Source organism: Adiantum capillus-veneris, chromosome 29, assembly GCF_014529385.1.
Source record: "Adiantum capillus-veneris isolate H3 chromosome 29, ASM1452938v2, whole genome shotgun sequence".
Classification (NCBI taxonomy): Eukaryota; Viridiplantae; Streptophyta; class Polypodiopsida; order Polypodiales; family Pteridaceae; genus Adiantum; species Adiantum capillus-veneris.
This window is the reverse complement of record NC_140959.1, coordinates 82450538-82471698: the sequence shown is the minus strand read 5'-3', so window position 1 is coordinate 82471698 and position 21161 is coordinate 82450538.

The window sequence follows — 21161 nt, the reverse complement described above, 5'->3', positions numbered from 1 at the left end:
GCCAAAGAGAAACACTATACGTTATTGAAAGTGTATTTTACGGCTAATCCATACGTTAGTTCTAATAGATCGCACAGAGTGGAAGCGATAAAAAATCTCATCATGTGGATTATTCATCTAGGATAACTCTAGTATGTGCAAAATGTAGATATGAGAGAAGAGAAGAGAAGAGAATTTCCCTCCCAAGCCCTATTTCTTGCCCGTAGGCAATAAGGATACTACGGGGAGAAATGTACCTGTAGCAAGGAGAACCTAAAAGTTGTAGAGAGAATGAATTTCTAAGAGTGAGAGAGATAGGTTTGTTAGAGGAGGAAGATGAAATTAGAGATATATGTTGGACTAGAGATAAAAAAGAAAACAACAAGAAATCAACAAAATATCAAATTAAAACACATCTTACTTGACAAACTCTTCGGGAGTTGTTCACCATTATGAATGTTGGGGGTCCCATCGTTGCAATAGCTCTAATGACCAACAAAGTTATCAATCCGGAGGGATGAGCTACCCGGATAGGGCATGGAAACACTCACACGGTTAGTGAGCTAATCATGGCAACTTAAATGGTTAACTCTACGAGGTGAGCTTCTCGGCCTATGGAGGAGCTAAGCTACAATGAAGGGCAATCTCCATATCCACTTCTCTTCACCTCTAATCAACCCAAACACACACACACTACCATTGCAAGACGCACACAAAACTAATCGTAACATGCAACACACTAATCGCAAGCACACACACATAGATCTATAGAGCACCACACTCCAATCAATCCTACATGCACACACAAGCAAAAGAGGGCAATCACACAAGATTAGAGAGGGATTAACCACTAATTAGTTAAGATCTAGTTAATCTAAGCATCATAGGCAATCATAAGAAGTAAGAGAGAGGCATAGTGAGAGAGAATGAATCATTGATTAGTGTTAATCAAGTCTCATGCGCAAGGAGAAGCTCAAGGACTCCATAGCCACACACCTCAAGAGCTCTCACCAAAGAGTGCTCTCAACAAATGAGCTTGAGAACCCTAATTTCATTTACACACTGCCTTATGTACCTAGGGTAAAAATATAGACGTCCGGTCGCCCAAGGTCTTTAGGGCTCATCACTTACTGAATTTGTAACCGAGGCACAGTAAGTGACCTATTCTTTACAACTTGGAACTCCCATTGAGCCCGTAACACATTAGAAATATTGCAATGGCTTGAAATAAATCGAGAATTTACAATACGTGACCATTTTGGGAAAACGTGAAAAATCTGTAACTCCAATATTTGCTACTTCTTCATGTTGATCTTCAATGTGCATCCGTACATCTTTGGTCTTTAGCATATTCTGTTAACTGATGTTGACTCAGTTAACATTCCCCCCTTCTGATTTTAGCGCCCGTCCTCGGACACTGTTGAAAGGTGTCCGTAGAGGCAAGGGAAGGTTTTTATTGGTTTTTGATGGGCTGATTGTCTTCATTTGTCATTGAATTTGTTGATGAGGTTCAATTTTGCTGCAGCATCTTCATTGGTTCGAATATGTCTGATGTGAGAGGTAATGTTGCATTTGTCCATTGTAATAGCATAATGATGACCAAAGGGAAAAAACCCAGTGAAAAGTATGTAGAAGGGAAGTAGAATTATGGGGTTCTAAATTAGGGTCTATTACCTGGATGACCAAAGGGAAAAAACCCAGTGGGAAAAAAGTGCCTTTGGGATACGCACATTATTGGAGTACTTATTAGCATTGTAAATATTAATAATGTACTCAAGGGATTATTTGTTGATAGATATGGAATTAAAAAAGGTAGCAAATATGAAAGGGTAGCATGATGAACATGGGTTTGCCTGTTGTATTCCACTCAAGGTGCATATGTGGAAGCAAAAAAGAGTGTCTAATGCATATGTCCAATAATGGGACATCCTATTTATGCATACACAGAAATGCATGGGAAACAATATGATGTGCAAGAAGGATTTTGAGGGGTTATTCAAAAAGACGGTGTAGGTATAAAATCATATGACATGGCTTTGCAAGCTAGCACCCCTTTAAGAATGGTTTTCGTTGACAAGGATATGTGCTCTCATCTTACTGTGCACTGTGCGTGAGTGTTGGACTCTACGACACTCCACCAATTGTAAGTTAATAGACTTTGACTGTTATGCTCATCTCATCTATCATGAGCAACACGACTTAGATACGCTCAACTCTTTCAGCTTGAGCGTAAGCCTAATAACTATGACTCTTAGCACAGAGTTTAACATGACTTGAAGCTTTTGGACTAATGCTTTTCTCATTTGATGGCTCAGCAGAGCCGACTCTGATTATGCCAAAGAGTGTTTTTTGCACCATGGCGACTTAACTTTTCACATTCTTGTGCCTTACTACAAACATTTCTTCAGGTAAAAGTAAGCTTGAATCTTCAAAACGAGGATTAGTGAAGGACCAAGTTGGCATTGAAGGTTTCTTTTGCCATACCTCTTTTATCATCTTTGAATTTGCATTTGGTTTGGTTGGGTCGTCCTTCTTTGAATGTTAAGACTCCATTATTTGTTTGATTTTCCAAATAGGCTGGTTGATAGGAGTCTTTGATGTTGTTGTAGGCCTTTGTTCACTGTCGGCATTTGGCTTTTGACTAGGAGCATTGGAAGACTTAGGAATCCAAATCTCTTGATGACATTTGTAACTCCTTTGTTGACTTTGCTTTGCTTTAGGTTTTGTTGAGTTCTTGAGATCTTCATGCAGGTATGGTGTACTTGCAGTTGGCTTGTGGTTGACTGGTAGCCAAATCTTTGTATAACCTGTGTAGAATCCTTGTCTGAGAGGAAGATCCTTTGAGATCCGTCTTTGTTCTGTATCCTCTTGAGAGTTGTGGTTGACTTTAGCATCTTTCAATGTTGTTTTGTTGTATACTTGCTTCTTAGGTATCCTAGGATATTGTCGAGGTTGATACCTTGTGGGCCTTCTTTCTTGGGAGGGACTTGAAGTTACTTCATATGCCCTAACCTGTGGTTTTGGTACCCATATCTGTCTATTACCTCCATAGTACTCTTGTTCTTTTAAGTTCCATTGTGATGCTATCCATCCCATTTGATTGTCTTTCTGTGTTGATTTCTTGTCTTTAATCCAAACTGGATCATGACTTTGACTAAATTGCTCGGAACAAATACTTGCTTGACTTTTCTTTGCTTTCTTGAGTATTTGGGCTGATATACTTTGCTTTTCTGGGTGTCTCCTTAAAGGTTTTAGTTGGGTCAGCAATTGACTTGAAATTTTGAAGGCCTGACTCACTTGAAGAAGCTAATCCATGAGGGTTCTTTGATGTAGAGGCATATGCTGTCACACCTTCTTTGCTAATTGGTGGAGGGTCCACTTTAGCTTTACCTTTGTCTGCAAGATTTTTCTTTGATCCTTGTGACTTCTGAAACTCTGAACTTGGAATTTTTGGTTCTATTAAAGATCTTTGTCCAGCTTTTGCCATGGTCTCATCTATCTAACCGTGTCTCTATGGAGGGTAGCTTGAGACTTTTCGTTGCAATCTGGCTTACAACAACTGATTCTGCTGGCAATGAGTGATTGAGCTTTGGACTTCTTGTTGTTTCTTCCTGGTTGTCTGCAACCTTGTTCTTCTTAACTTCTAGCTTTGGTGGAATTTTTTGCTCAATAGCTATCATGGTTTCTCTTTGCTCTGTTTGATCTGCACTTGCTATTACCTGCTTTTCTTTAAGCTCTTTTGAAGTTCTGTTTGATGGAGACGAATCATCTTCAATAAGCTTTTCTTTGGCATCAGTCTTTATTCTAACTATGCTTGAGGACTTTGTGCTGTTGTTCGCGGGTAACCAGTCTTGGTCTTCATTCTTTTTTGTCTTTGATGACTGCATCTTGTTTACATTCTGTATCTCTAGCATCTTCTGGGCCATTGGATTTCCCATTATGATGTTGTCTGGCATATCTCTTGCTGTGATCACATGAAATTGAGCTGTGATGATTTGTGAATTTACTTCAATGGTGGTGGAGATGATTCCCCAGCATTCTAATTGTTTTTTTCTTGATATGTTCACAAATCCAGGAGAATCTTCCAGTTGTGGTTGGCCACATCTTTTCCAAGTGCGAAACAGCATGAGGTTCTTCTCCAACTGAAAATCTAGCTTTACTTCTCTCGACAGCTTTTCTTCGTTTTCATCAACAATGTTGCACTTGATCGTCTCAGGATCTGAGTTTGAATTGGCTACTTTTGCTATGGCAACATCCTTTGGTCAAACTTTATCTACATTTTCTTTGCTTCGATCACCTGCTTCCATGGATGTCGACTCCACTGGTTGTAATATTGCACTTTTTGTCTGCAATTGTTGAGCATTGTCCACCTGCATCTGAGTAACCTTTGATCTTAGAAGATCCATTCTACTTTCTAGCAGAATCTGTCTCTTTGGAGGAGATTTCGGTGGTCACCTTTGTGTAGCTTTTTGGACGTAATCCATGTACAATGACCCTGATTGCATATGCACCAAATGGATGCTTTGCGAACTTGTGCAGATTACTAGATAAACACTTGGGTTGACTTTTTGAACTTCTATCTGCACCTCATCTTTGAGCTTGCAATACCTGGCTCCACTGATGTCTATGAACATTTGGGAGTTCCCTGAATCTGGCTCTAATCTGATCAATAAGATCTTGGCTCCTGTGCTGCTTTTACTGCTCATCAAGTATCTATGGCCTTCTATATCTGCATACAAGACATTGTCTCCATTGTAGCCATATAGCTGTAAAATTTGCCATGTTGTTGCAATTGTACTTATGCTGCCACTTCTATTGGCTTGCTCGGTTGTACTTGAACTCTTGGCTCGATTTGAGTCCATGTCGGCTCAATCTACAAAAATTGTCAATTGGTAGATTTCGACGTTGCTTACCAGAATTTCTCCTGCTCAGTTTTGATAAAACTGCTTGTGGCAAAGCACTTTTGTAGTTGACTGCTCTTTAGACTCGCAAGAGTTGATTAACTTAGCTCGACAGTGTCAAAATTAATTGCAACTCTTTGAAACAATGAAAAACTGGGCCTTTAACAGATTAATCTACAATCCACCATGGTCTGTCGATTTTTAGCTTGATTTTGATAAATTTAAAAATTTGTCTGCCCCTCACGGCGTCGGTTTGACAGTTTTCTCACCGGCTGATCTGATTCGCTTTTGCATGGTTTGCGCGGTGTGACTCTCCAACGATGCTTTTTTGCGATGTGTGCGGTACACTTTCCGGCTTTGCTTTTGTTGTTCGGCCTCGTTCTGGCTTTTCGTGGCTCTTTTTGGCTTTTTCGAACACTTTTTGTCTTTTTCTGGCACTTCCGACGACTTTCTTTTTATTTTTCTAAATTTTTTTTGTAAAACTTTGGATTTTTTATTTTTAAAGTATTTTTATGATTTTTTACGATTTTTTTGAGAAAGTTTGGATTTTAAAAAAAATAATCTTTTTGATAATTTTCTAATTTTTTTGTGATTTTTTGAAGATTTTATGAATTTTTGATTTGTTGGAAATTTTTCAAACAATTTAGATTTTTTGTGATTTTTCTGTGAAGTTATGATTTTTAAAGAAATTTTTGTGTATTTTATGAATTTTTTTAATATTATGGTGATTTTTCTGATCAATTTTGATTTTTAACAATTTTTTGTGATTTATCTATGAATTTTCTAAATTTCTTTTGATTTTTTAATTTAATTTTTGGATTTTTAATGAGTTTTTGCTTTTCTAATCTTCTTTAAATTTTTATTGGATTTTTAAAATTTTTAATTCTTTTTTTGTGATTTATTTGATTTTTTGATTGATTTTTTAAAATTTTTAATGTTTCTTTTGATTTTTTTAAATTTGATTTATTGGATTTTTTTATTTATATATATTTTTAATGAGTTTTCTATTTTTTGTGATTTTTAAAACTTTTTTATGAGGTTTTTAGTTTTTTTTTGAATTTTTATTGTTTTTTGTAATTTATTTGATTTTTTGTAATTTTGTTTTGTTTATTAGGAAAACACGTACCTGCCTGTTGACCTGACGCCCGAAGAAGAGGTTGTCAGCGCCGTCTGTGGCGAGTTCGGAGGCGGGAGCCGCTGCTTTACAACGTGCACAACACGAGGCGAGCGAGACAGAGGGAGTGGGTCACAGGCGGCAGCACTAGCCCGCCGGCCTGAGCGCGAGCAGCACGATGACGTGGCTTATTCTGGTCTGGCGTGCAAGTCGCGCAACAATAGGTAGAGGAGAGAGATAAGAGAGAGAGCGCAAATGGCTTGGTTCGCGCGTGGGTGTGTGTGTGTTTGTGGAAATGACAAGAGAAGAGAGAGAGAGAGTTAGAGAGAAAAAGGGAGAGAGTGGGGAGAGAGAGAGAGAGAGAGAGAGAGAGAGAGAGAGAGAGAGAGAGAGAGTAAGACATAGAGTAAGACATAGAGTAAGGGAAGAGAGAGGGAGAGTGAGCACGACAAAAGAGAGTTAAGAGGGAGAGAGCGAATAGAGAGAGAGCTCACGTGAGAGAGAGAGAGAGAGAGTACTCGACACAAGGGAGGGTTAGAGCGTACTCGACACAAGAGAGAGTACTCGACACAAGGGAGGGTTAGAGAGAGGGAGAGAAAGTTTAGTGAGAGAAAAAGGGAGAGATAGAGAGGGAATCGGTGGGAGGTCATGCGCACGGCTTCGAAAAATACATTTTTCCTAGCCAAAGAAAATAAGGGCAAGCTTGAAAATCTCCCGGCTTTTAGGTCAAAATTTGAAGCTTTTGCCGGTAATTACACTAAAACTTGTAAACAGTTCTCGGTTTTCTTCAAGGCAAGCTCAAAATCCAACCGAATTTTTAGGATTTCAGCCGGTTAAAATACATTGGACCTCGGTTTTTATTCTATCATTGGGTTCACGCACTGCGCCGGAAGGCAGAGAGAGGAAGAGAGGAAGTTAGAGAAGAGAGAGCGGGTGAGGGGTGTGTTCATGCGGGAACGGGAAATAGGGAACGACCGGCAGAAAAGAAGAAGATTTTTTTAATGTCGTAGGAAACTGTCCCAAGAGACCGTGAAGGTCTATCCGATGAAGAGTTTTATGCGCCGCAAGGCATGGGCATTGAAGTCAAACCCGGCTTTTTATCAATTTTTTAATTTTTAACTTTCAATCGTCCATAAATGCCAAAAATAGGCCGGAAATTAACCAAAACTGCAAATAATCACCTGAAAATCCCAAAAAATTCTAGAAACCTTAGAAAATCGTCGTCATTCACAACCGATCATTTCCAACACACAAAAGCACACGGAAAATAGCAGATTTTTTCAAAAACGCCAAATTCGACAAAATTGTCCACCTCGTCTCCCGGAAATAGCAAAACGCTCAAAACTTGACTATGGAGGGCACAAATGCGAACAAAATGATGTCTGTAGATACGCACGCGAAAAATAGCTCGTAAAGATCGCAAAATATCAAATTTTATGGAATTAACCAAAAATTAATGCAAAATTAGCAAAAATTGCCAAAAAAATTACAAAAATTATCCAAAAAATACCCAAAAAAATTCTACAAATTCTCCACACATTGGAAAATAGTGCAGCCAAATAAAATTGCCAAAATCACATCAATTCAATTACCAACAATTTTATCAATAAAATCAAGACTAGGCAATTAATGACAAAATTATGTCAAAAATTGACGCAATTAGAGTGTGTAAATCCTTGTTTTGAGCACAAAAACGCAGTATTTAATCATTACACACATCATTTATGCAATCAAAACATTGAATTAACCATGCAAATTAAACACTTTTTTAGACACACACACAAAAAAAAATTGACAGTTTTTACCAATCTTTAGGTGCGCACACAAAAGGGTTAAACTTGTTGGATTTGCAATGTGAATTCACAAATCAATAGTTAAGTATGAGCACAACACAAATCAATCATCACAATTGAAAATTCATAACGCACACATTGGTTTCTAAGTGCTCAAACATGGGAAAAATAGTGCACACACACCTAAAATTAGCATACACACACTCAATTAGAATGCACACACACTTAAAATTGACCATCCAAGCATGCAATTAACGCAATTACGCACCCAATTAGCAACACACAATCACCAATTAGCAATTGAAACTTGTCAAATCATACGCCACCAAATCGTAAAAATTTCGGCATTACGACGGTGCGAAAACGAAAAATCGCAAAATTTTCAATCCACGTTGCATCGACATTACATTGCATCAACATAACATAGCATTACATTGCTTCATCATGGTGGGATCTCTACACAATTCTACACATCTCTAGATTCTAGGGAGGTTGAGAATACCACCTTGATTACCTTTCCGTTGAAGATCAATTGAATGGTCGAATGCTCCAATCCTTCATAGCAATTTAGTAAGCTAGCAAAAATTAGTCAAATTAGCAAGGGGTTAGTGAGAAATTAGAGTGTGTAAACACACATTGGCAAGATATGGTCACACATTAGGGAATTATGGACACAATGCTTCGTGCACACACATCCAAATCCACAAAAACATAAACACACAAGTGAAATTAGTGAGGGAACGCATTCAATTATGCCACAATTACACTAGAGTAGGCCACCCGTCCTCGGCAATGGCGCCAAATGTTGGGAGTCCCATCCTCCAATGACCAACAATATTATCAATCCGAAGAGATGAGCTACCCGGCTAGGGCATGGAAACACTCACACAATTAGTGAGCTAATCATGGCAACACAAATGGTTAACTCTACGAGGTGATCTTCTCGGCCTATGGAGGAGCTAAGCCACAATGAAGGGCAATCTCCATATCCACTTCTCTTCACCTCTAATCAACCCAAACACACACACTACCATTGCAAGACGCACACACAACTAATCGTATCATGCAACACACTAATCGTAAGCACACACACATAGATCTATAGAGCACCACACTCCAATCAAACCTACATGCACACACAAGAAAAAGAGAAAAATCACATAAGATTAGAGAGGGATTAAGAACTAATTAGTTAAGATCTAGTTAATCTAAGCATCATAGACAATCATAAGAAGTAAGAGAGAGGCATAGTGAGAGAGAATGAATCATTGATTAGTGTTAATCAAGTCTCATGAGCAAGGAGAAGCTCAAGGATTCCATAGCCACCCACCTCAAGAGCTCTCACTAAAGAGTGCTCTCAATAAATGAGCTTGAGAACCCTAATTTCATTTACACACTCCCTTATGTACCTAGGGTAAAAATATGCAATGTCCGGCTACCCAAGGCCTTTAGGGCTCACCACTTATTGAATCTGCAACCTAGGCACAGTAAGTGACCTATTCTGTACAACTTGGAACTTCCATTGAGCCCGTAACACATTAGAAATATTGCAATGGCTTGAAATAAATTGGGAATTTACAATACGTGACCATTTTGGGAAAACGTGAAAAATGTGTAACTCCAATCTTTACTGCTTCTTTATGTTGATCTTCAATGTGCATCTGTACGTCTTTGGTCTTCAACAGCTTCTATTAACTGACGTTGACTTAGTTAACAAATTTTAGCAGCAAGCTAACACGGATACCATTTTTCGGAGTTCTCTTTGTAAAACATTTATTATTTTGATAAATCAGGAATATTGTAACTCCTATTTTCTCAGATAAACTCTATAATTAATAAGCTGGGGCTACAAGCATCCAGATTGTATCAGCCAGTCACTTCCCAGCTTTGGTAGAACTCCAGATTATTAGTTTTGACCACCCAAAAAATTTGGCTAAGGTATAAAAGCCAATTTTTGTAAGTTTTTTATATGTTTTTTGGATAATAAATACACAGCGTGAGCTAATGGCGCTCACTCCTCTTCTTCTCGCGCTTCCTACTCCCTCCTCGGTTGTCACATTGTAGTCGTGTCTGTTGCATTGCAACCGCAGGTAAGAGCTCTACGCATTGACGTAAGCAGTTCACAGTATTTCGTAGCTTTTGGTGTCACCGATCCGTGGCCTAATTTCATCATAACTAGGAATTTACACTTTCAAATAAAAAACTAAGCATAGGCGGGGTATTGGGGCATCATTGCTAAGCATTTAGATGCATTCTGGGTCGAAAACGACTAGGTCAAAAATCCACTGTTGTTAATAATCGCAATTTTGGAACTTGACAGGGTTTGAGACCATAAGCATTTGTGATTAGGTCTTATAAACATGTCCTAGAAGTTTCATTACATTTGGATGTCATTTGATACTGTAACGGATATGATTTGTTTGCCGATGAGCTATTGGCTTTTGGTGATTTCAGTCACTTGAGTGTAGCCCGAGCTAGATGCAAGTTGTTAGTTGTTTTCCGAGAGATTGACACCCTCTTGTAGCCTCTATGCACTAGTCGAATCAGCTTCCTCCCATGGATTGACAAATTAATTGTGGTTCTCACTAATACTGCAATAAGATAGGATGGTGAGGTTAGACATGCGTCCCACATTTGGTGCCGTTGTCGAGGATCGAAGAGACCTAAACTAGGGAAAACACGAGCGTCTTGTGAAGTCATCCTTTAACTTCCTCTAGGTTCGTGCCTAGAGTTCAAAACTTTCTTTTAGAAACCGCATAGCTTAAGATTGTCGTCTTTTGTTGTGTAGAGGTAGCTTGGAAGTAATTGTACTTGCTGAGTGCCTTTAGGATTGTAGGATTGTAGAAATCGATTAGGGATTTGAGAATGATTGGTAGACGAGACAAGTCTTAAGATTAGTGCTCAGAAAAACATAAAAAACAAGAAAACGGGTGTTTGTGGACACTTTCCACAACCCCATTGCATGAGAATCTAGGAGTAGGGTAAGTAGGATCCGATGTGGATTTCAGAACATTGCTCTCTCTGAAAGAATCAAGTGTGAGTTTTTATTGGAAGTTGCAGAATTTTAGATCTACGGCTAGAAATAGCTCGAAAAGACTCGAAACCACTCAATCCAACTGGAGAGTAAGCTTAAGAGTTTTCTGAACCAGTTGGTAAGCTCAAAGACACTTCGAGGTAAAAATTTCAAGAGTTGGCCAAAATTGAGATTATTTACATTTTCTTGATATTTTAAGCCAAATTAAGTTTTTACTTGATTCATAGACTTAAAATAGCTCATATAATGTCTGTCTTTGAAGAATTTGCAAAAAAGTGTTCATTTCAAGCGTAAAGTTAATATCATGATTATTAACTTTCTGCTTTAAATTGACCAAGGTTCATGTCATTGACTCATTGCATGCGTACAAACAACTTTCGTAAAGGCCCAAGAGATTTGGATCACTAAACAAACAAAAAATTGGGTAAAAACTAAAGTTTGTACTGACTTTTTGAATCTTGAGTGTAAATTGGGAAAAAATTTGTCCAAACGTGTTGAAAATTGATTCATAGGCTTATATTGATGTGATAAACATGTGTGCATGCTCAGTTGACCAAAAAGATGCAAAAATTTGATAGTAGTATATAATTGCAATTATTTACATCTGTCCCATTTTTCAACTTTTTGGACCAAGTCAGCATACCACTAGTTTTAACATATTATAATAAGCCCACAAACCAAATTTGGTAAGATTTGGATCACTGGATTGAAAATTGTGACCAAATTTGCAAAGTTAGTCTGCGGACAGATAATTGATGACCATTTGACAAAAAATTGTCCAAACTTGATGAAACTTGGCTAGTGATCTTAAATTAAGGTGCTTAACAGATCTGTGCCAAAGTTGGGATAAAAAGTTACAAAAATATAGATGGAGTAAATAATCGCGATTATTTACATCTGCTTCAAAACTTGATAATTTTGCAAATTTGAGTATACCACAAGGTCAAGCATACCAAGTGGACTTCACAAATCAATTTTGGTGAAATTTGGATCACAAAAGTGAGACTTAAGACAGATTCTCGAAATCAGAGTGTGCGGACACAAGATAGTTGATAAACTTGATCAGATTTTGTCCAAACTTGTTGAAACTAGTCCAGGGACTTTAACAAGTTGTATACTTGCCAAACCAATCCCAAATTGCAAAAAACTAACAAAAGTAAATAATCATGATTATTTACTTCTGCTATGCAGAGACATCAATTTTGACTTTTGAACTTATACAGTGTTAGACGAACATAATATAAAGCCATAAGGCAATTTTGGGTTCAATCGGATCAAATTTGGTACATGTATACTCAGTTTCCAGGTTGTAGATCAAACCTTTGATTTTTTGCTAAGTCGAATCTGAAATTCAAATTTTGACTCCCATAGCTCGATTTGAAGTGACACACATAGACCAATCAAGAGAGTTAGCAAAAACTCTACTGTCTTTATATAAGAATAGCTAACTTGATCAAATTTGTAAAGGAATCAGGTTGCAGACGAGGAATCAGTGTGGCTTGACAGAAAGTTGCAATTGAACCAAGTGGAAATTGACGACAAGTCAATCCAAACGTGAGTACTCTATCCAGGGCTTCATAAGTCTATATGAACCTTAGATCTGGTTGTGTACTAGGAAATCAGGGCATACTCTGAGAAACCTCCAGTAGGGTATCCACCGAAGAAAGCATGAATCAAGGCAGTTCCTTGCACACAAGTCCTGAAGAAGTCTCAGAAACTTTTTCAGACTCAACATCCTAAATGTCTTCTTACTCGACTCACTCGAAAACCGGAACGACAATGCGCTATAAGCAAATACTATCTTTTTACAAGACTAACCGCCATGGAGCCCAGGTTTACTTGGACCCTAACAAAGAGTATGCTATTCGCATTGATGACCATGGTATTGAGTTCGAAGAAGAGATTAGGGCAAACAAACAAGGAAAAATGTACATGGACAGAAACGGAACTCAATATGTACAAGTCAAAACCCCTGATGTGGTAGACAAATGGGGATTAGAAGTAAACACCATAATCCCAGATATGTCAGCAAAAGAAGGACCACCAACTTTAGAATTCGAGGGATACGATCAAGTAGACTTGAAGCCTTTGAAACGGCTTAGTACGGATAATCCTAGGATTGGAGTATATTGTTGGGAAGATAGAACCATAAAAGATCTTTTATGGACTTTGTATGCCAAACCAGGACAACTAACGGCCATGAAGATCATCTATATCTTGAAGATCAAAGATAAGGGATCAGCAGACCTACCAACTTACCTGTTTAGGGGTTGTTATAATAACAACTTTGTTATGATGACTCCTGAGGAGGTAGAACAAACCAAATACCAAGGGTATTCCATACAGGATTGGGTATTGGGACAAGGACTAGAAACAATTCCAAGAGATAAACACCGTGAGAGATCATTTGAGAGTAATGTGAAGAAACCAGAAACCACCTCATCACGTAGAAAACCGGGGACACTAAGGCCACTCCAGGGCTACATGAGTCACTATTTCCAACAGACTGGTTTGAAGGACTCGGAACAGGACCAACTGCCAGAAGACCTAGAGTTGAACCAAACAGACGCGTCAGATCAGCTGATTTTCAAAAATGGGTCAAAAAATACAGTGGATCAGGGGATCCATACGACCACTTAGCAAGCTTTAAGCAAGTGCTAAGATCAGAACGTATATTTGATTTCCATACTCAATTCGAGTGGTTTGGAATGACATTAGAAGGAAAAGCATTGACATGGTTCCAAAACATTCCACCAAGGTCAATTGTAATGGAAAGTGCCTATGAACTTTGAGAGTAGCGGACTTAGGAAATTAGGTGAAGCACTTTTGAGAGATTCTTTGTGAGCATAGCGGTTGAACTTAATTGATGGTAGCAACATAAACATGGTACTTAGTTAACTTGGCATGAACAATACTTTTGCAAGAGAGAGAGAGTTTAGAGAACATGACTATATTTGAGGACCGGATTCATATGGAGCCGGTCCCCCCTCCAATAGGCATTTGTATTATAGTTTCTCCCATCAAGAGAGACTTGGTACAATACAATCTTTGTGTTCCTTGTAACCTAGGTGATGCAATGAAGATGGAAAGTTTCATGCATCACAAGCCTAACATAGACTTAAAGAAAGCATTAACTATCCCAAGCCTCAATCCCAAGGCCTCAAACACCTTCGAAGGTGGAGAGAGCTAGCGGGGAACGAGGATAGGGAAGAGGAAGAAGAAACATTCCATAGGAGAAAGAAATAGTTCCTCACTTATCATTACTCTGCTTGCTAGCATACATAATAGCATAGTAATGAAGATGGCAAGCTTAAGCATTGAAGCATGACTCTTGGTTGGATTTGCATTCCATAGCCAAGAGTGTTGGTGTAGGCTTTCACTCTCACAAGCTTGGAGAAGGAGGTGGTGTTACTCAACTTTCACCAAGTGAGAACGGCCTTGCAAATGAGTGTGTGTGTGGAGTACATCCCCCTAGCACCCCCACTCATTGCTTTGGGCGAGTGGTGACGTTTCTGCATGTTGCAAGCTCATTGGACCCCTCTCCCCCTAGCCAATCACATGCAGCATGCAGTCAAGTACATGGGTAGTCTTGTGTCCTCCTTACCCCTAGATAGAGAGAGCTTGAAAATATCTAGATATTTGGTAGATGGAAGTAGAAGCTCATTGGACCCCTCTTTAGCCAACCAATAGCATTCAAGCACACCATGTGGTTAAGCTTAGTGAGAGTCACTGACATGTGTCCCATGTGCTCTTTTAGAATTCCCCTAACTTTGAGATTTTTATGCATAGGAAGTTTCTCAAGCCACTTCCTCATTAAGTGTGTAGGTTCTTTTTTTGACTCAAGCATCTTACCCGCCATGCATAGGAAGCTTCTCAAGAAACTTCCTCATTAGATGTGACAAGTACCTCAAGTACCTTAGTCATCAAGCATGACAAGCACCTTCGATGGAGTTCCCACCTCAAGCACAACCCTGGCTTGCTTCAGGTTCCCACCTCAAGCATAGCCCTAGCTTGCTTAAGTTTAGGTCGGATTCCCACCTCAAGCTCAACCCTAATTTGCTTAAGATCAAGGACTTTTAACGCTAACCATTGGAGGTCTTTAATGAAGCTAACCCTAAGGTCTTTTAATCCTCATTAGTTAACCTTGCTCTTTGATAGACCATCTCTCATTTGGGCCCCTTTACCATTGTCCCCATGTTGAGATAGATCTATACGCACATTCTATATTCTAACCCTTGTTCACGTTTATTATCCCATATTAAATGATCAGTTTAATATGAGAGTCATTTGGGTTGGTTAGATATTAGATAATTAATGACATTACCTCTCTCTTGAAATCATAGTCATCCTCGACTATGAGGTAAAAGAGATAAATTCATAGTCATTAGTCAATTTTTCTTAGCGGGTAGAGGATCCCTTTTTACCCTATGAGATCATCCCAAGATGGATGACTAATCCATTTGGTGCTTGGGAGACATAGCTGCCGCAAGCATGTCTGCTCTTTAGTCCATTTCTTCCTCCCAAGTAGAGTGACAAATCCTACATGGTGTTTGACAGACGTTGTCATCCCAAACATGATTCTTAGTATGCATACTACTTAAATTTGTGCACAATAAAGAGAGAATCAGTCTTATAAGACAAAAACATTGATCATTTAAAAGAAACATGTACAATTGGTTACTCTAACATAGCATTGTAAGCGTTGACAAGGTTCATACTATCCTTAAGCTGGATTCCTTGCATCCATCTAGCATCTTCAAAAGGATAATTTTTGAACTTAATAAGATATTGTCGGATAATCTTACCATGTCGTAGTACCTTGTCTTCATGCCGAAGGATAGCTTCAAGTTGTAGTACCTCTTCTTGATCTTCGATTTCGGGAGGGTCTTCAATAATTGGTTCATTTGGAGGCTCTCCTTTGTAGGGCTTGAGTAGGCTCACATGAAAAGCATTGTCTATGAGCCAATGGTTAGGTAACTTGAGTTGATAAGCCACCTCCTTGATTGGCTTCAAAATTTGAGGACCATAGTATCTTTTTGCTAGTTTAGCATAATACTTTTGATGGCCCGTAGGATTTTTGCCTGTTGTTTGCCTCAATCGAGCGTTAGGAAACTTAAGTAAGACCCAATCGTTTTCTTTGAATGTTAAGGCCCTTCTGTGCTTGTCAGCAGTAGCTTTTTGTCGTAGTTGGGAGATGGATATAGCCTCCTTAATCTTTTGAAAAGATGTTTGCAGGTCACGGCTATACTCATTGGCAACGAAGATCTTTCCTTGTACTTTAAGTAGCAAGGGACTTTTAGATCTTCCCTCTATGATTTCAAAAGGTGCTTTTCCCGTAGAAGTATGGATAGTATTATTATACGCATACTCTACAAGAGATAAGTACTTTTCCCATTGTGAGCATTGATCTACTTTTGTAACATAGGTCTTTAGTAGATCAAGAATCGTACGCTTGACTATCTCACTTTGGCCATCCGTTTGTGGATGATAGGCCGAAGAGAAATTCAATCTTGTACCTAGATTTTTAAAGAGACCTTTCCAAAAATTACTGGTCATTCTAGGATCTCTATCTGACATGATGGATGTTGGCAATCCATGGTGTTTGAAAATCTATGATATGAAGAGAGTTGCCATTTGGTGTGTCTTAATAGTCTTCTTGACAGGGATAAAGTGTGCTTGCTTGCTAAACCTGTCGACTATTGCCCATATTCCCGTATTCCCATGCATAGATTTTGGTAATTTAAAGATAAAATGCAAGGATATACTCTCCCATGGTGAATTATGAATTGGCAATGGTAGCTGGAGTAATCCAGGTTGCTTCCCTCTATCATACTTGGTCTTTTGGCATACTACACATTTTGAAACATACTCTTGTATGTCCACTTTCATGGTAGGCCAATGAAAGTACGTCTCTACTCCTCGAAGAGTAGGTTGAATGCCTCTATGCCCCGCACAGAGAGGAGCATGGGATTCATACATGACTTTCTCACAAAGGGAGTGGGTAACACATAGCCTATTGCCATGGAGAAGATAACCATCCTGCAAGGTGAATGGTTCCTCTTTCTTCCCCAAAGCAAGGGCTGGCATTATGTCTTTTAAGTCAGGGTCAATAGCATACTAATCTATCATAGAAGATAGATCATTGTGAGTTGCTATTGACACATCATTAACTTTTGGTTGTCGTGAAAGTGCATCAACCACTTGATTGTGCTTACCAGCAATGTGAGCAATGTGGAAATTAAATTGTGAAAGAAAATTTTACCACCTCATTTGTTTGTCAGAAAGCTTTGTTTACGTCATGAAGTACTTGAGACTTTGATGGTCTGTTCGTAAGATGAATGGAGTCCCCAATAGATAGTGCTTCCATGTGTCTAGGGCATGTAGAACAGCTAACAGCTCTTTCTCATAAATTCCTAAGACCCGTTCATCCGTGTTGAGCCTTCGGCTCTCATATGGTATGGCATGCCCTTCTTGAAGCAAGACTGCTCCAAGGCAATCACCACAAGCATCACATTGGACCTCAAATGGTTTTGAGAGATACGGAAGCATAAGGACTAGTTGGGAGATAAGCTTCTCTTTGAGCTTGTCAAAAGCACTTTTCTCCTTAGCAGTCCATGAATACTTAACATTTTTCTTTGTTAAGTTGTAATGGTCTTGCTATTTGAGAGAATTTTGCTATGAGGCGTCTATAGTATGTACACATACCAATAAAGCTTCTTAACTCATGTAGATTCCTTGGATTAGGCCATGCTTTTATTACCTCCACCTTTGATGGATCCATACGGATACCGTCTCGAGAGATAATATGACCTAAGTATTGAATTTCTTGAAGGAAAAATTTGCTTTTCTTTTGATCGAGAAAAAGCTTATTCTCCCTTAATGCTTGAAAAATCACTTGGAGATGATGCTTGTGTTCCTCCAAGGAATTGGAGTAGATGATGATATCATCAAAGAACACTCCAGTGAATTTGTGGTAGGGTTTAAAATTTTTCTCCATTAATCGATTGAATGTAGTTGGTGCATTAGTCAAGCCAAAAGGCATGACTAGATATTCATAAAGGCCAAACATTGTACAAAACACGGTCTTTAGGATATCTTCATTCACTATTCTTATTTGATGGTAGCCACTTTTAAGGTCAATCCTGCTAAAGTAGGTAGAGCCTTGTAGCTTATCAAATAGATATTCTACTCGAGGTACGAGAAATCGGTTTTTGATAGTGATATGGTTTAGTGCGCGATAGTCTACACACATGCGGTATGTACCGTCTTTCTTTTGCACTAAAAGGACCAGAGAGCAAAAGGGAGAGGAGCTAGGCCTCACCATTCCTTTGTCTACCAATTCTTGTACTTGCCTCATGATCTCCTCTTGTTGATCTTGTGAAACTCGATAGGGAGGTTTGTTAGGCTTCACCTTTGATGAAACATTAGGACCTTTTAGGGATTCTTTGACAAAAATCATGTACGCAGAAACTGAGATTTTCATTGATTTATCAAGGGCAAGAGGATTTACAAGTGGTATAGTACGACCAGATTCATTAGCATCTATATACACATTCTTTCCCCTGTAGGTGAAAGATTCTCCTTTCAGGGAACTTCATGTTGGTAGCCATGCGGTTGAATCATGGTATCCCTAGGATAGCATCCTCATGTTGGAGAGGAGAGATGAAGAAGTCTTCTTTGTCGACATAGCTTTGGACATGAAGCCTCAACTTCTCAATCAAGGGAGTAACGGAGGCTTGTTGTCCCTTGGACTTAGCGGTATCAGCAATTACAGCATTTCCCATCTCAAAAGCTTGAATGCCCAACTTGGTGGCCAACTCCATTGATATGAAGTTAAGAGTAGAACCAGGGTCAAACAAGATGAAAGCATCATGGTCCATTACCTTTCCCCAAGCATAGGAGAGAGGTGATCTTTTGCAAATGAGTATCCTCTTTTGGAGCTTCGATAGTGGAAGCTCTAGGAGTCTCATTGTGAGCATTTCTTTTGGGGCAAGAATGATAGCCATGTCTTTGCTCCCCACACTTAAAACATTTGTGATCCTTGCGAAAAGTTTCAAGCTCTTCAGAAGAGAGTTTATTTTTACCTTTGTAAACTCCTTTCTTCTTGGACCGATTGTTGTTGTTGTTGTTGTTGGAATGGTCGTGGGAAAAATTTTGGGCATTAATTTTTCCCTTTGCATCACTTTTGTCTTTATTTTCCATGGGTTTGACATTCCGTCTAACCCCTTGTTGGAAATTGATGCATGAAGCAACCATGGTATGGTGGATTACTTTGCTGATAGAGTCAGGCCGTTAAGAGTTGACATACTCGGCCATCTGTTCAGGTAATCCCACACAGAATTGTTGTTTTTGCTCAAAGAAATCTATCTTTTGGAAGACAGTAGCTTTGAGATGTAAATCCCAAAACTTCTCCACATATTTGTGGATAGACTCATGAGAGAGAAGCCTTAAACTTCGCCATTCGGTGAGCACTTTGTCCTTTTCATCACTTGCAAGGAATTGCTTCATGACGGTGTGAATGGGATGAAAACGCACACAGCGCCTCTATAATGACCCGACACACACTCTTGGGAAGATACACACACACACACTATGGGGCACCACTCGGCTTACACAACACACCTGACCGAGACAGGGAACACACCTCTGGAGTGAGAGGAGAGAGACTATCCACTTGCCCACTCCACACACACACACACACACCCAAAAAACTCAGCTCAAAAGAGGAGAATTTCTGATTTTTAAATACAAATGAGCTTGGGCCAACACCAATGGGGCAAATAGCTCACAAAATATGGGTAAAAGATACCAGATACAATCACCAACTGGAGCAGAAACTTCGCTCATAGGAGAAACTTACACAGAAAAACAGCAGAAAAAGAGTGAGGAATTTGGCAAAATGGACAGCGCCATCGCGTCCGGAACGGCCCAAAACCCCAGTCTACAATGTCAAAGTGCTCAAATCCGACCTCGGATGAGCAGTTTAGGCCCAAAACAGGCTCCAAAATGAGCAAAAACACACCTGCGGCTGTTCCTCCTCTCTTCTCCACGTTTTTTCTGGTCTTCTCTCAGTTTTTTCAGTTCCCACACTTAGCTTTATTAGTTGGGCACCCTTGGCCTTTTAGATGACCTCAAACGGACCCCGAACAGGCCAAAAACTGACCTCGCAGTGCATAGTTGTCACCTTTTTGCATCATTCGCACACCTGGCACTCAGCTTTTTTCCAATAATGCACCTCGCCACCACGTGAAGTGGCCCCAAAAAAAGGTCCTCATGATGACCTTTCTGCATAACTCTCACCAGAAAACACCCATGTTGTGCCCGTACTTCTCCACGTGCAAATATTGACCTCGTTCGCCCTCCTGACGCCACTAGATGCCATCTGACGCACCTGCTGACCTCACGTCGTCGGCCCGCGGATAGCTTCCTCGAGAAGTTTTACGCGCTACCAACTCCTCCTTATTGTAGAAAAAACACAGTGGTACTGGTAATAGTGAAAATCGATGCACTATGTACACCCTGTCCTACCTGTACACATGTGGGCCCCACATAACCACCTGGCTAAGGAAAATGGGCAATCCTTTATTTGATGCACCATGCATGTATATGTACATATGCGCAATCCCTTGCTCCAAAAAACTCCTGACATAATTTGCCCACCCCCTAGCCTGCTAGAGCATTCATGCTCAGCAGCAGCAACACTAGTAGATGCTCATTCCACCTGGATCCCACACAAAAACACTTGGCATTCCTTGCATCAAAAGCTTAATCAAACTTTCACCTGGTTCCCAAGGAAAACCTGTAGAGATGCCATTTATCAACCTCCCATCAAGAAAATCATCAATTACTTTGGCATAGACTTGCATGTGCAAATATATCTCCTTCTCCATAGCTGAGAGGTCTCCACTGATCATTTGTGTCATCAATTCCTGCTTCTTTGAAAACTCAACCTTGGTTTGCATCAGCCCTTCAATCACTTCATAAGGCTCTTCACTTTCATCTTCAACCTCATTCGCAAATGCAACTAAACCAATCTCCTGGATTTCTTTGTCCATCAAAAGAAATGCAACATCAGCATCCTCATCACTGCTGGTAGTGCTATCACTATCCTCATCTGTCACCGTGGAAGAGTCTTCATCACTAGACTCATCCTCATCTTCATAAAGCTCCTCTAATCGTTTCCTTGTATCCATATTATAAAGCTTCTTGGTACCTGTCTTTCCATAGAGGCTAATCGTACCATGTCGCCAATCTTGAACAGCTCCCACTGCACGTAACCATGGTCTTCCCAGTATAATAGGATATGCTCCCAACCCTGCTGGCATCACATGAAAATCAAC